This window comes from Elephantulus edwardii, unplaced genomic scaffold (assembly GCF_000299155.1).
Source record: "Elephantulus edwardii isolate Elephantulus edwardi_28Jun2011 unplaced genomic scaffold, EleEdw1.0 scaffold00103, whole genome shotgun sequence".
In the NCBI taxonomy this organism is placed as follows: domain Eukaryota; kingdom Metazoa; phylum Chordata; class Mammalia; order Macroscelidea; family Macroscelididae; genus Elephantulus; species Elephantulus edwardii.
This window is the reverse complement of record NW_006399853.1, coordinates 3,952,080-3,968,119: the sequence shown is the minus strand read 5'-3', so window position 1 is coordinate 3,968,119 and position 16,040 is coordinate 3,952,080. Positions and strand designations below refer to the sequence as shown.

Here is a 16,040-nt window from a genome sequence, read left to right as displayed (position 1 = left end):
CCACAATCCTTTGGGTTGCCAGCACAACTCCTTACCACAAGAAAATCTTTTGGGGAATTGTTATGTACTTGTTTCTCCAATATTTCTGCATAGCCACTTTTCCAGAAATTGCTTTTCTAAAAACAAAAATTGACCAGAATTGATCTCTGTTGTTTCCTAATCAAGAAAACTAATTTTTATCTTCTTATCTGTCACACTTCTTTCTTCGTCAGAGCCTTTGCACTTGTTCTTTCTTCCATCTACTTGGAACATATTTTTGCCTCACTTCATTTAGTCATTTCCTATTTACTCTTAACATCTTGGCTCAACAGAACGATGAAATTGCCAGATTAAAAAACAAAACAGAACCAGTTGCTGCCGAGTCACTTCCAACTATGGTGAGCACGTGCGTATCAGAGCAGAGCTGCACTCTTCAGGACTAATTTTTTTTTTACAGATTTATAACTTTATTTGACAATTAACTATTAGTGTTCATCCACATTGACGGTCTGTAGATTTTTGAAAGTGGTGACAGGTCCATAGGTAACCAGTGAGTACAGCTTGTTTGAGGAATCTTTATCCTCATTACATTTTCTGGACAACCGTACACGGATGCGGTATGGGACATTTCTTATTCATTTGGCCCAGACAGCTTTGTTAAGCTGTTAACATCTGGTGCTCCCATCTCCTTCATGGCAAATTTCCAGATCTCCTTTAGTGCCCGAGGATCATGCTTCTTAAATCCCACTCCATGGATGCGCTTGTGAATGATGGTGGGTGTCCTCTCTGGTCACCACTTTGTTGATGGCAGAATGGCCTTTCTTCTTCTCACCACCCTTCTTTGCCGGTGCCATAGCGCCAGGACCAGGCTGGCAAGGAAGAGGGCAAAGGATTGTGGGAAAAGCTCTTCAGGACTTCTTATGCCTGTGACCTTCAGGATCAAACTGTCAGGTCTTTCTTCCAAGGTGCCTCTGGGCAGGATTGAACTACACACCTTTCCGTTATTCCTTTGTGCCATCCAAGCACTCTGTGTATGTACATCGATGCATGCACACGTACACCTCACCCTGTGTGTGTACGTATACACATGCATGTGTTGTTGTCAGGTGCCATCAAGTTGACTGTGGTTCTTATCGACCCCATGGAGAACAGGTGGGAACCCTGTCCTGTCCTGAGCAGCCTTAGTCTCTGCGATGAGCAAGCCCCTTGTTGCAGTCACTGTGTCCCTCTTTCTCACTGAGGGGCTCCCTCTCTTCCACCGACCATCTGCCTTTCTAGTCTGATGTTTGTCTTTTTTCAAGGCCTCTCCTGACATCATGATGAATGTGAGACCAAGTTTCGCCAACCTTGCCTCCGAGGAGCAACCTGGTTGCGTTTCCTCCAGAACTGATTTATTTACTCTTTGACAACCCATCATCAATACTCTTTGCCAGCATCGTAATTCAACGATATCACCATAATTCAAAGGCATTCTTGTTCAGTCTTCCTTAGTCATTGTCCAACTTCTACGGGCATATGAGGCAACTGACAATGCCATGGCTTTGACCAGGCACACCGTAGTCTCTAAACTGACATCCTTATTCCCAAGCACATTAGAGAGGTCCTTGACAGCAGATTTATTTGCCTGATGCAACCTATCTCTTGATTTCTTGACTGCTGAGACCATGAATATGTTTACACTTCACCCTGATGTGATTATATACATATGCTAGTTGTTTCACTAGAGACAAAAACATCTCCTTAGCAGAGAAGCTCCCTAAAATCAAACCAGGCTACTCCTTGGAGGCAAGGATTCTGGGGCTTCGTCTGACATACTTTGGACATGTTGCAAGGAGAGACAGGTCTTTGGAGAGGGACATCATGCTGGGTAGAGTAGAGGGACAGCGCAGGAGGGGAAGACCCTCTCTCTAAGGTGGATTGATTCAGTGACTGGGGTAATCGGTATGGGTGTGTCAGAGGCAATGCGATTGGCACAGGATAGAGCCGGGTTTAGAGCTGTTGTACATAGGGTGGCTATGAGTCGCAAACGACTCGACGGCACATAACAACAACAACAACTCTCTTTGGGTCAACATTCTATTTCCAGGTGCAAACCTTAGACTGAAAATAGAGTAATCACCCAATAAACATTTGCTGAATAATGAATGAATGAAAGAAACCAAAGTAGTTCCTCTAACAATGTAAAGGGTTATCACGAGGAATGAATTGCACATATTTTGCAAAGCAGACAGCAGAATTTCTAACCTAGAAAATTGTATCTGTAATGTTCATTTTATTACTTCTAACTCCCTTCCTCACTCCTTCAATTCTCCAACACCTCCTGTCTTCATCTAAACAGGTAAGGAGATTTCATGAATCCTTAAAATGCAGTTGCTGCGACATACTAAAACAACTACATTGTGAGCATTTAAGTCGTTTTGAGTTCCTATCTTCAGCGCTAAATGACTCAATTGACAATTACTTTGAATTTGTGTTCTACCTGCTGAAATTTCTCTTGAAAGTTCTGCCTCATTCTGGCTGCAGTACCTCGGGGTACTTACACACAAATTACGAGTCTGTGGTGCTGATCTCTAAGCGAAGAAGTAGCTCTTTGTTCTTGGACTCATTCATCAAGTGAAGACTTGAGCACAGACTCTATCTCCTGGCCCCCTCACTGATAAATTTATTCTGCTTCACTCTTTGTTCTCCGCTTACAGAACCAATTAGAGGCTGATGGTGTGAGGACACGTGACTCAATATATATAGTTGCATGAGGATATACGAGGAAGGATAGTCCATGTGACATGCGGAACATACACTGCGTGAACTTGGATGCTGCTGGCACAGGCCCAGCCGCCCACACACAGCTGTTGCCATGGTGCTTCTTCAACAATGAGAGACTCCTGGGCTGAATGCTCTTGTTCTTTCTGAGATTCTTCTGCACGTACAAGGCCTGCTGAAAAGCCAGACGCCACCCGCGAAACAAGGCACGAGCCTACTTCAGAATCAGCTGTTAGCCTAACTGTGAAAATGCCAGGTGAGAGTATGAGTTCATCAAAGGCATTGACCCAGGTCCTTTTCATTCATGGGGTTTGCATTACTAAGTGATATGCATTTACTTAATCTCCTGTCCAGGAGCTCTGGTGGCCTGGTGGTAAGGAGTTGCTCTACCAAACCAAAGGCACCAGGTTCCAATTCAACCAGCCCCTCTGTGGGAGAACGATAAGGAATCTCCTCCTGGTTAGTTTACAGCCTCTGAAAACCTTCTGGAGGGTCAGCTATGAGTTGGTTCCAACTCCACGGCACCTAATAGCAACTACCACAATCTTCTAATTCAAACATGGTGAAAGGAGCTTAGCGTTCTTACGTCAGTCTGGCAGTTTCTAGTTCTCCACTCGGTTTTGTTTTGAAAGCTCAGAAACAGAGAATCGAAGTTACCTTGGCAAGAAGGCAGCTCAGATCCAACCGCATTTTATGCAAATCTTCCCAATTAGAGAGTGAGCATACCCTTCAAGGAACCCAGCTGGTTTGCTGGTGAACAGCTCTGATGCTCCCTCCCTCGCTGGTGGAAACGAGAGCATTCACCCATTTACCTGTCACCAGAGCCAGGCAAGCAACACTTCAGATGATTCCTCCCACCAGCGTAGGAGGAAAATGTAATAAAGGGAATCACGTCTGTGAACAACAGTCTAGCAGTGCTGAGGTAATAGCCTCCAGGACAAATCCTAATTCCATCCCTACACCCTCCTATACAACCAGCAAACCGCCTGGGGCTCCCGCACAGCCTCGCAGGCTAGGGGAGCCCCCAGCAGTAGATGTAAGGCCTGCCCCAAGGATGGTATTGTAATATGCGTGGTATTGGCCCTCCCAAAGAGGCTGCATTGAAGCTTTATGTGGTGTGTGACTTTCTTTTTCTATCCGCTTCATCGCTGATATTTTCTTGCTGCTGGAGGTCAAACCACGGCCTTACTGGGCTGAGACACAAAAGTAGTAATTGGATGAGGGAGAGAACAGTTTAAAAGTGATAGGATAGGGTGTTATGGTTATTGCAAGAGTCCAGAATGAAGGGTGCATAGTGGAGTGTACTCGGGCCGGGGGGATTGTATACCAATGAAGGAACTGGAGGGCAGGGGTGGGCAAGGAGAAAAGTGCAACAATGAATGGAAATCCAAAATCTCTAAATGTTCATTAAAATTAATAAAATTTTAAAAAAAATTTTAAAAGTAGTAATTGAATCAACCTTGCTTCCGGGAACACTTTTTCTTTGCGGCGAATACTTTTTTCTCATTTAAACAGCAAAGTGCATCGATTTTGAGTTGGTAAACTTGCATAGTGGTAGCAAGTAAACCCATTGACTAGCTAGCTGGTTACTCTAACTACATTCTTTCCCCCCACCCCATTGATAAATTTAGAAGGATGGTTTCACTAACCTCTGTGATGTTGTGTCATAGTCCATATGGGGTTGTGCGGTTAACTCAAAGTCAAGTCTCTCCAACAGTTCAAAGCCACAAGTCACTTCATGGAAGGAAGATGGCCAACCTCCTACTGTGATTTATAGCCTCAGAAACCGACTGGAGGGTCAACTGCGGGTCAGTTCCTGCTTGAAAGCAGTGAGTCGAAATATCTGGCAACTTGTTTAGACAAATCTAGATTGTTGATCAAAAATATCTGGCAACTTGTTTAGACAAATCTAGATTGTTGATCAAAATAAGGATTCCTTAGCTTCCTGAGAAGGGCTTCCTGCCCTCTTCTTCTGAAGAGCTGTAAATTCTGGCATTTCCATACCATAGAGGCATAGATTGTCCATCTTTCTCTCTGCAGGGCACCTGGTGGCTGGTGAATTCAAACCACCTGCCTTTGGACTGGCAGCTTAACTCCTTACTCACTGAGCCAGGAGAGCTCTCTAGGGTGGGGGAGGGACGGCAGAAAGGTTAAGAGCAGGAACCACAGGGACACAGTCCTCAAGTTTCAATTCCCACTGTGCCACTTTCTAGGTATTGGGGTGTTTGCCTGTCTGTTCGGCTTTGGTGGGAAGACAGATGAATTTGCCTACTGGGGGCTAGAAAGGAGCCTGGGAGGCACAAACATTCAGTGCTCAGATGCTAACCAAAAGCTTGATAATTTGAACTAACCCAGAAGATTCCTAAGCCTGTAAAACCCTATGGGACAATTCTACTCTGTCAACATGGGGTCTCTATCAGAGGAAAATTGACTTGACAGCTCGAAGCACAACTGGCTCATGAGCATGTGTCTGGGACAGTCCCACAGCCCCAAAGTCCTCTGCAGAAGGGCCTCCTGCTAGGGTCTAATTCCCTCCATCACCACCTTACAATCCTCAATACTTTTTTTTCTCTCATTTTTTTATTATTAATTTTAATGACAATTTACAGAGACCTTGGATTTCCATTCATTCATTGTTGCACTTTTCTCCCTGCCCACCTCTCCCCCATCTCCAGTACACTCTTCTCTTTGAAAAGTAAAAGAAAAATTTTTTCATTGTTTTACAATCCCTCTCCCCAGGTCCACTCCACTATGCAGCCTTTGTTCTGGACTCCTGTCATGACCTAATCACATATCCCTTTTAAACTGTTTTCTCCCTCCTCTGTTTTAATGCAGTATACATTATTTCTCCCATCTTTCTCAGTCTCCCCCCAACCCCCATGTCAATCTTGTTTTACAGCAGTGGCACCATGCAATATTTGTCCTTTTTTTTTTTTAATATTTGTCCTTTTGTGACTGAAATACTTCACTCAGCATAATGTCCTCCCGGGTCACCCATTTTGAATAATATTGCATGAGTTCCTTGTTTTTCAATGCAGCGTAGTATTCCATTGTGTGGATATACCACAGCTTCTCTATCCATTTGTTTGTTGATGGGCACTTAGGTTGTTTCCAAAGCTGCAATAAAGATGGGTGTGCATATATCTGCTTGGATGTCAGTTATGGTCTCTTTGGGATATATTCCCAGTAGTGGAATTGCTGGGTCAAATGGTATCTCTATTTGAAACTTTTTGAAAAAGTGCCACACCATCTTCCACAGTGGTTGCATCATTTTACACTTCCACCAACAGTGAATAAGGGTTCCAGTTTCTCCAAAACCTTGCCAGCACTTGTTGCTTGCAGTTCTGTTAAATTTTGCTATTCTGACTGGGGTAAGATGATATCTCAGTTGTTTTGATTTGCATCTCTCTTAAAGCTAGGGATTTCTTCATGTGTTTGTTGGCCATCTGAAGGTCTTCTTTGGTGAAGTGTCTGTTCATATCCTGTGCCCATTTTTCTATTGGATTGTTTAGTTTTATCTTGTTATGGTGAATCCTCAATACTTTTGTTGCTTAATTTGTGTTTCTGTAAGATGGGATGACATAGATGCTCTGGGGACTTGGAGCCTCGGCCCATGTGCAATCCTGCCTGCCATCCATCTCCTCCCCAAGGCAGATGGCTGTTTTACCCAGAACCCTCGCCCCCTTGGAACCCTGGGGTAATGATGGGCATGGAATGAGTACCAGGAAGGTGTGCTGTGGGAACACACATCATTATCAATCAGCCCAGCTCTCAGGGCATCAACAGAAGTGACCTCCACACTGGAATCTGATAATTCTGAGCAACATGAATGACTAGGGTCAGAGACACAGTGAGGAGTGCAGGGCAATTAGATCAGACAGGTAAGCCGGGGACCAAGCTGGGACTGATCTGCTGTAAGCTGACTGTGGCTGCCCAAAGAGTGTTAACTCTAGGGAGGAAAACCGAGGCCCCTAATGGAATGAAGCAAGGCATAGCACTTGCCTCAAGGTGAAGTGCGTTTGCAGTACACAGCTTCTTAAACAATGCTCTCAGAGGATCAAGAATCTGTGGGGCAAAAAACTGTTTGATCTGACTGCTAATGTAATGCAAGAAATTATGTTTGATCTAACTGTTAATGCGATACAAGAAATTATCTTTTATCTAACTGTTAATGATCCCAAAGCATGTTGCTGTTGATTCCAAAGTACGTGGGTGGAAGTATCTCACTGTCGCATCTGATTTCATGTACATCACGTTTTAGCGTGACAGAGTAGAACTGCCCCATCGGGTTATTGAGGCTGTAATCTTTATAGGAGCAGATGGCCAGCTTTCCCCTCCCAAAATGTGGTTGGGTGGGTTTGAACTGGCCACCTTTGGGTTAGCAGCTCACCTGCTTAAGCACTGTGCCAGCAGGGGTCCTTAATCCCAAAATAAAACCATTTCAGTTGGAGGTAATAAGAATAAAGACATTTTAAAAATCAGATGGATATTAAGATAACCAGAGAGTTGAACAATGAATAAGGATGACAGAAGAAGAATTGATGCCCTTGAGTTGTGGTGTTGGAGAAGAGTATTGAACATACCATGGACTGCCAGGAGAACAAACAGGTTTGTCACAGAGGGGATGAATCAAAGTTTCTCCTTGGAGGCAAAGATTTTGAAGCTCTCTCTCACATACTTTGGGTATGTTGTGAGGAGGGACCAGTCCTTGGAGAAGGACACCATGCTTGGAAGGGTGGAGGGACAGCACAGGAGGGGAAGACCCTGGATGAGTTGGACTGACACTAAGTGGGGTAACAGGAGTAGGTGTGTTGGAGACTGGCTCAGGATAGTGCTATTGTGGGTAGGGTTGCTTTGAGTCACAGGTAACTCAATGGCACATAACAACAACAACAACAACAACGAAAAATTACTTTTTTTCATTAATACTGGAAAGAATTCACAACCCCCTCTGACCTAACAGAGAAACCTATGAAAACCTCAGAGATTGACTCTGGTCAATTTTTACAGACAACGGATTTATTAAAAGATTGACTAACCTGGAGCACCGGTAGCTTAGTAATAAGGAGTTGCACTGCCAACCCAGAGGAACATGGTTCGAATCCACCAGTTGCTCCATTCGAGAAAGATAGGCAATCTCCTTTCATGTGATTTACTGCCTCTGAAAACCTACTGGAGGGTCCGCTTTAAGTCGGTTCTGACTTGAAGGTACACAACAAAACAACAACAATCTTGGAGTACTAGAAAACCAGCCAGTAACAACATCCAAAATTATTCCATGGACCTGATGGCACGAACTGCTGCCTGTCAGTGTGTAGTGGTGTGGTGGCTTGCATGTCGTCATGATGCTAGATTTATCCCTGATAATTGAGATTTCAACCTGGCTATCGTCGGTAGACAAGCTTCAGAGGAGCTTCTGCACTGATGCAGGTAGGAAGAAAGGTCTGGTGACCTATTTCCCAAAATTAGCCATTGAAAATCCTGTGGGTCACAACAGAATCTTGTCTGGTACAGAGCTAGAAACCAAGGCCCTTTTCCCACAGGAGAAAAGGCTCGGCCATCTGTTCCTGTAAAGGTTACAGCTTCTCTGATGAAGGGACCAGAGCACCATAATCTGACACTGAAGCGAGATTAAAAAACTCCCTTGAAGAAAAGTGCAACAATCAATGACTGCAAACCCTAAGTTTCTGTAAACTTTCATTAAAATTAATAAAATAAAAAAAAACTCCCTTGATATTTTTAAAATTGTGTCTTAAAAAAGAAATTACAAAGATATTTAACAGATTAATTCAAGCCAAATATTCCAAGTTAACCTGTGTGGGGGTTTTTTTGTGGGTTTTTTTTCCCACAAAAAACAAAAAAAGCCTCAAGTTCACTGTCACCAAATTGGAGCTGATTCATTATTGACTGTCGAGCAGGTTTTCAGATTGCCCATTTCTCTCTGGCAGAACCGCTGGAGGGTTTGAACAGTCAGGGGGTGCCACCTTTGGATTGGTAATACAATTCCCTACAGACTATGCCACCTTTATTAGATCCCCTTGATTGATCGAGAAGTGGATTTTTGTTTTAAAATAAATACAACAAAAAGATTTACAGCTTTGGAATCGCCATGAGGAAATGTTGCTGTCTGTGGGGTCGCTGTGAGTTGGAATTGACCCAGCGGCACACCACCACAATGATAACAGGCGGGAAAGCCTTCAAAATACAGAGAGGCCACAACAATGGACAAAAGTCACGATGACAGTCAGGAACAAACGGACTTCGTTCCATGGTAATGGACCATCGTAACAGAGCACTCATTTGACAATAACTAAGAACAGAAGCAGCGAGTCCAGGAAGAGGCCCTGGCTGGGTGGGACCATCGCAGCGTCGATGGGAATACCAGCACTGTGTACAGGGCACTGTGGCTGCCACTACCATCGCTGGAAACACGCCACACCTGCTCTTACTGTCACCGTCCTCAAAAACATGGATCCTCTGTTCTTCCTCGTTAGCTAGTGAATCCATACCTTCAACAGTACTTCAGGCCCAAGGAGTGGGATCCTATTTCTGAATCCTTACTAATCAAAGTCTCTGAAGACCAAGAGCATTGGCATTGCTGGGAGCTTGTGAGTAATGCAGAATCTTGGACCCCACCCCCGTCCTACCCAACCAGAATTTTAACAGGACTCTCACACTATCCATATGCTTATTAGAGTTTCAGAAGCACCAAGTGCATTAAAATGTGAGCATTAAAACTGGAGGGGCAGTCATGCCAGGGAATTTCTGGCATCTCCACATCATCTCAGTTGGGCCACCTCTGAGTCCAGGTGCCATTCAACTAATTGAAAATACAACTAGAGTCACTTCCAGCTGCTCAACCCAGCATTTAAATCTAGAGTTTCAGGTACACCCAGATGCCAGCAAATGCAGAATGCTCTCGGCATGTCTGTTCTTCTTGGTTGAGCAAGTTTGTTTAATGAATTAATTAATTACGTAAACAAGATCTTACATATTTGAGGAGCTCTAGTGGCGCAGTGAGTTAAGCACTGAGACACTAACTGAAAGGTTTGAACCCACCAGCCACTGGACGAGGAAAAGCCGATGCTCCTGTGAAGAGTTATAATCTATGAGGAAATTCCATAGAATTGCTGTGAGAAATCCTGTAGGGTGCTGCATATCTTTCAGTGTGTACATCTCCTCCTCAGCCCATCTTTGTACACCCTTACGTTCAGTCTACACTGAGGCTGCAGTCTAGTTAAAAGCCTGGCAATGATGTGGGATGACAGTGCTCCGTGGTGAGGGCAGAATTCATTTGGGGTCTTAGTCACTTGCCCTAGAGAAACTGAACCAATGGCAGCAGTGGGAGGCAGAACAGATCGGGTGGCCGACTGAGAGCGGGGTTTCCCTGCCCCCTGAGTTCATCCCCTCCTTTCTCCTCACAAAAATGTCTTAGAAACAGCCAGAATATTCCTTAAGAGGAAGATGTGAGACTTTGTAGCACATATTTTGGGCCTGTTATGAGGGAGGGCCAGCCCCTAGAAAAAGACATCAAGCTTATTAAAGTCATTGTTGCCATTGTTGTGTTGTGCCATCGAGTTGGAACTAACTCATAGTGGACTCTCCAGTGAATTTTCAGAGGCTAACTACACAGGAAGGATCGTCCATCTCCCTCCTTGAAAGTAACTGGTGGATTTGAACAGTGCACCTTTGGTTTGGCAGCACAAGTCACTACTACTAAGCCACCAGAGAGCTTCCCAATTAAAACAAGCTTAGAAGCAGGAGTGGCATCCACTTCCGAAATGGCTTGCCTCTGGAAACTCCATGAACTTGGAGAAACGACCAAAGTCATACAAGTATTCAGGTCTTTCGTTCATAGGGTCACTATGAGTCATCTACAACACAACAGTACTTAACAGCAACAACAACAAGCCACCAGAGAGCTCACTACACAACAATAACACAGTATTTAATGTCATTAGAAAATTTACATAACTTATTAAATGAAAATGAAGATTGAAGTGCATCTGACTCAGGTCATGGCCTCTCCAACCACTTGTTATGCGTTTGAGATCTGGACAATGACTAAGGATGGTAGAAGGTCAGTGAGACCAAGGAAGAACCTCAAGGAGATGGATGGGTCACAATGGACTCAGGCAGAACAGTGATTCGGAGGGCGATGTGACCTTGGTCAGGTTCCATTCTGTTATACGTAGGGTCTCTGTGTGTTGGAACTGACGCAAGGACACCTAAAAACAATAACAATTAATTTTATCCCAGATTCAATTACAAATTAGGAAAGCAATTTTCTTTCAATTACCCTCTTACGTTTTGGAATGGTAAGCATGTAAGCAAACACTATGATTTTAATTGTATGGTTAAATCTAATATCCAGGCCTTTTCATTTTCTTTCTCACAGCTCTATGGAATCCTGGTAAATAACGTCAACTAGCGAGGATGTAATTATAGAAAAGCAAATTGAAGCCCTAACTATATTTGTTTTAAAAAGAAATTAATAATGCTTCTTCATTCTCTTAGTGCTTTCCTAACAAAATTTTATTCAAACCACTACTAAATAAATTTTCTCGTGTTGTATCACCTGACAAGTGTATGATGAATGGGGTCTCTAGGTGAGAAAAAGAAGAACCCCAGTAAAGACATTCCAAAATTAGAAGTATTACATACACAGCTTACATTTTTGAGGTATAGTATCATTTAGGAAAATCTGGAAACACTAAAATGCTTAACAAATAGAGAGCGTTGGTGATGGAGTCCATATGGTATTGAATTGTTAACTCAAAGCCTATGCCGTCTTTCTCATGGTTCGAATCCATCTTCAGCTCATGGGGAGAAGACAGGCAATCTCTTCCTGTATGATTTACAGCTTCTGTAGCTCATTGGAAGGTCGGCTTTGCGTTGCTTCTGACTCAACAGTCGTAAGCTTGAATTTTGGAGGAGCTAATGCTACCAAGTCGAAGAGGTAACTCATGGTTGCTGTGATGCTGAAGACTGTGACAGGGATGTGCCAATCGTGGTAATGGGCACCCATGGTGGACAGCGTTGGCTGGATCTTCCCTACTAAAACAAGCCTGGAAACAGGAGTGGCATCCACTTCCGAAATGACTTGCCTCCGGAATCAGTTCAGGCCATTCGTTCATAGGGTCGCTATGAGTCGTCTACGACTTGACGGCACCAAACAACAAACAACAACAATGAAATAAAGGCACTCTGGAGGCCAAGTGCTAAGATGCAGCGCTGCAATCCCAAAGGCACATGGTCCACGTCCACCAGCTGGTTCTGCAGGAGAAGGACAATCTCCTCCAGTGTGATTTTACTGCCTCTGAAAATCTGCTGGAGGATCAGCTATGAGTTGGTTCCAACTTGACATCACACCACAACAACAGTGAAATAGACACCATGTGAAAGTATGAAATTACTTAAATGATGCTTTGATGGCTTAGTGGTAACGCGTTGCATCCACTACTAACTTGACAGTACATAGCAACAACACAGCATTTAGTGGCATTAAAAATTTGATATAACTTTTTAAGTGAAAATGAAGATTAAAGTGCACCTGATTAAGGAAAATAGCCTTTCAATCACTGGTTATGCATCTGAGATTTGGACAATGAACATGGATGAAAGAATGAATGCCTCTGAATTGTAGTGTTGGAGAAAAGTACTGAATAGCCCATGAACTGCCAAAAGAACAGACAGGTATGTCTTGGAGAAGGTGCGGCGAGAGTAGTCACTGGAAAGGAGGATGGGGAAGTCTCACCTCTCATACTTTAGGTATGCTGCTAGGAGATGCTCCTCCTTGGAAAGAGATCTAATGCTTGGAAAGGTGGAGGGTCAGCAAAAGAGAGGAAGACCCTCAATAAGATGGGTTGATACAGTGACTGCAGCAATGGGCTCAAGCGTATCAGAGATGACAATGGCACAGGACAGGATGAGGTTCAGATCTGTTCAGACGGTCACTGGGAATAGTACTTGACTCAGCAGCATTTAACAACAATAACAATTAAATGAAAAAGTCAGTTTCACATATATTGTGTAAAAGTCTTTTTGTAATTTTCATCACATATTTATTTGGAAAGAAAGATTGTAAATGGTCTTTGCAATCACTTGTTACACGTCAGAGAGTTGGACAATGACTAGGGAGAATAGAAGCATTAATGCCTTTGAGCTGTGGTGCTGCAGAAGAGTGTTGAATATACCATAGACTGCTAAGAAAACGAACAGGTTCATCCTGGAGAGGGTTAAGCCAGGCTGCTTCCTGGAGGCAAAGATTCTGAAGTTTCATCTGACATACACTGGACATGTTGCAAGGAGGGACCAGTCCTTGGAGAAGGACGTCATACTTGGGAGGATAGAAGGACAGTGCAAGAGAGGAAGACCCTCTATGAGGTAGATTGATTCAGTGACTGGGGTAATCGGGATGGGTGTGTCAGAGACAGTGAGATTGGCACAGGGCAGAGCAGAGTTTAGGGCTGTTGTACGTAGGGTCACTATGAGTCACAGGCCACTCAACGGCACATAACAACAACAACAACAATCCTAATGGTGGTTGTATTTGAGAAAAGCAGCTTGTTTCTTGTATTAATTAATTACTGTGTATCTAAAGTATAAATTCTGGTATATTAACTCCTTTGGAAGTGTATTTCTCAAGTAGGGATTATATAATAACCTGAAGTATGATTTCTATTAACAGAAATATATAACAGAATTATATATATTCATATGTAATTTAGGAGTCATCTTTTTTTAAAGTTAGAGATTATCCCTCAAAACACTCATTGCCCTTTGAATCAGAATGGACTTATAGCTGACCCTCTCTTGTGTTTTTCTGAGGCTGTAAATCCCACAAGAGAGGGTACTGCCCATCTTTTGATTGCTTGTATTCAATTATGCTCTCCGAGAAGGGGTAAATATAGGATTTAGCATGAAGTTCTTAGTGGAGAAGATCAGACTGTAGCCTTCAGAAATTGACAGAATATCATTTTAAATGTTTCAACAAACATTGCTGGGGGTGCTCACCCACTTAACTCCAGACATTTGCATGACATCTACCTTATCTTCCAAATAGAAAAGACTGTTTCTATTCGGAAGGCAAAAGAGATTGTTTCGAGATGGCCCAGGTAGGAAGACCAGTCAGGTCAAGAAAAGAATGGCTAGTTAAGATAAGAGAGGCAGTCACTTCCCATCCTTACAAATGACTCATCTGGTCCTTTATGTCAAGGGACAGACATCTCACCATGTGAGATGACAGGCTCCTTGGGGGTCTGCCCCCTCAACAGGAGAGTTAACCCTTTGCAACATTAGATGCATGCTCCATCAAGGTCCTTGGAGGCCATCTCTCCATGTTGCAAACAAGTATTTTGAAAGCAAAGTCATTGCTTTTCTGATTATGCTTCTGTCTTGGTGGCATGCATAATAAAACAGCCAATCATATCCAACACATGGACTCCCAGCCTGATGTTTGCTAATCTCAAATGAGAACCTGAAAATAGGGAGTCAACACAGCTGGGCTGCTCCAAGGCTTGACTATTATCTCACATGTCCCCTGATACAGAGACAGTCAAGGTGACAAAAAAGCAAACCGCCTCATCCCTCATCTCATGACAGGAGTCCGCTCACATAAATGGCATAGAAGTTTGTGACTACACATCTCTGCATCCAGACCTCAGAATAGAAGAGAACCACCCACCTGCTCCCGCTGCCTACACTGAACATGGAGGCTTGGGTGTTCCAAAGCAGGGAAGCAAAAGGTGGGGATGCTTGATCGTGGTCTCTGACTTAGATAGAGTTCCCACGGCTGAGTCAGATATCCAGCTTATTAATAGCAAGAGCTGCCTCAAAGGACCAGAGACCAAGAGAAGGCTGAAGAGGTACCTACCTCAGTTGACTTTGAGAATAAAGGTAGAAGGAGAAACTCAGTTCTCTCAATATTCTTCCAAACTGTAAAAACAGGCTGGAAGGATGAAGTCTTATATGAGTGTGTCTGCACATAGAAGCTTCGGTGGTGCAGCGGTTAAGCACCTATGTGTTAAAAAAATTAGTGATTCAAACAAGTTGATCCTTGCCTGAGAATTTCCACTGAAGATAGACTGTTGATGTTAGATGTCATCAGGTTGACTATGACTCATATCAACTCTATGAACAGATTCGAACCCTGTTCTATCCTGTCCTATCCTCATGATCTCCAGATATATTGAATCCAAATCTGTGGTGTATGTGAGATGTTAAGCTTCTAACCAAAAGTCTCAGGAAGTTTGAATCTCTCAATGGCTCCAAAGGAGAAAGATGGACAATCTCCCAGAAACAGGATGGACGGTCGCTGTCAGAACCAACTCAAAGTGAGTGCTACGGGATAAGAATTTATAGTATCTTATAGAACTGTAACAATCCAAGAGATCTTCTAAGAAGCACCTGGGGATCTATGGGTCTTGAAAAAAAGATACAGATTTTGATTCAGTGGGCGCAAGATTAAAATATAAATTCTCAGCAACGGCATCAAACCAGACTGAAAGATTCAAAATTCTGGTTCAAAACCACTCAGTGACTTTATAGGGGGAAAAAATTACCCTATTTTGGTAGTGGTAAGGAGTTGGGCTGACAATACAAAGGTATGTGGTTCAAATCCACCAGTTGCTCCGTGGGAAAAAGATGGGAAATCTCCTCCCACGTCATTTACTGCCTCTCAAAACACTCAGCTAGGAGTCAGTTCCAACTCAATGGTACTCAACAATATGCACAGTTCAACTCTATCACACGGTGTCACTGAGAATCAGAACGGACTCAATTATACCCAACAGCAACATAATAGGTGAAGGAAATTATAAATACTGAGAAGCTAAACAGACTCCATTTTATGTAGCTAAACTTTTTTTTCCTTTTTCTCTTCTTTGCCCCAATCCTTAGAGTTATGCCTTCAACTGCTTCTGCAAACAGTAACTGCTATTGTCTATTCCGTTTTGCAGTCCCTGTACCCTTTAAATGTTTCAATTGCAAACTGCTGTCCATGCCTCTGTGCCCTTAAAATGTCTCAACAGCAAAACACTATTCCTTCAAGACAACTATGAGATATCATCTCACCTCAGTAAGACCAGCAAAATTTAACAGAACAGCAAGCAATAAATGCTGGCGAGGTTGTGGAGAGACTCGAACCCTTATTCACTGTTGGTGGGAGTGTAAAATGGTGCAACCACTGTGGAAAGCGATGTGGCGCTTTCTCAAAAAGTTGCAAATAGAGATACCATTTGACCCAGGATTTCCACTACTGGGAATATACCCTAAAGAGACCATAAATGGCACCCAAGTAG

At 43.3% G+C, this 16,040-nt stretch overlaps 1 pseudogene; it reads right to left on the bottom strand.

Annotated features, from left to right (window-relative positions):
* Positions 1–464: 464 nt before the first annotated feature.
* LOC102874737 lies at positions 465–833 on the bottom strand (annotated as a pseudogene).
* Positions 834–16,040: the final 15,207 nt, after the last annotated feature.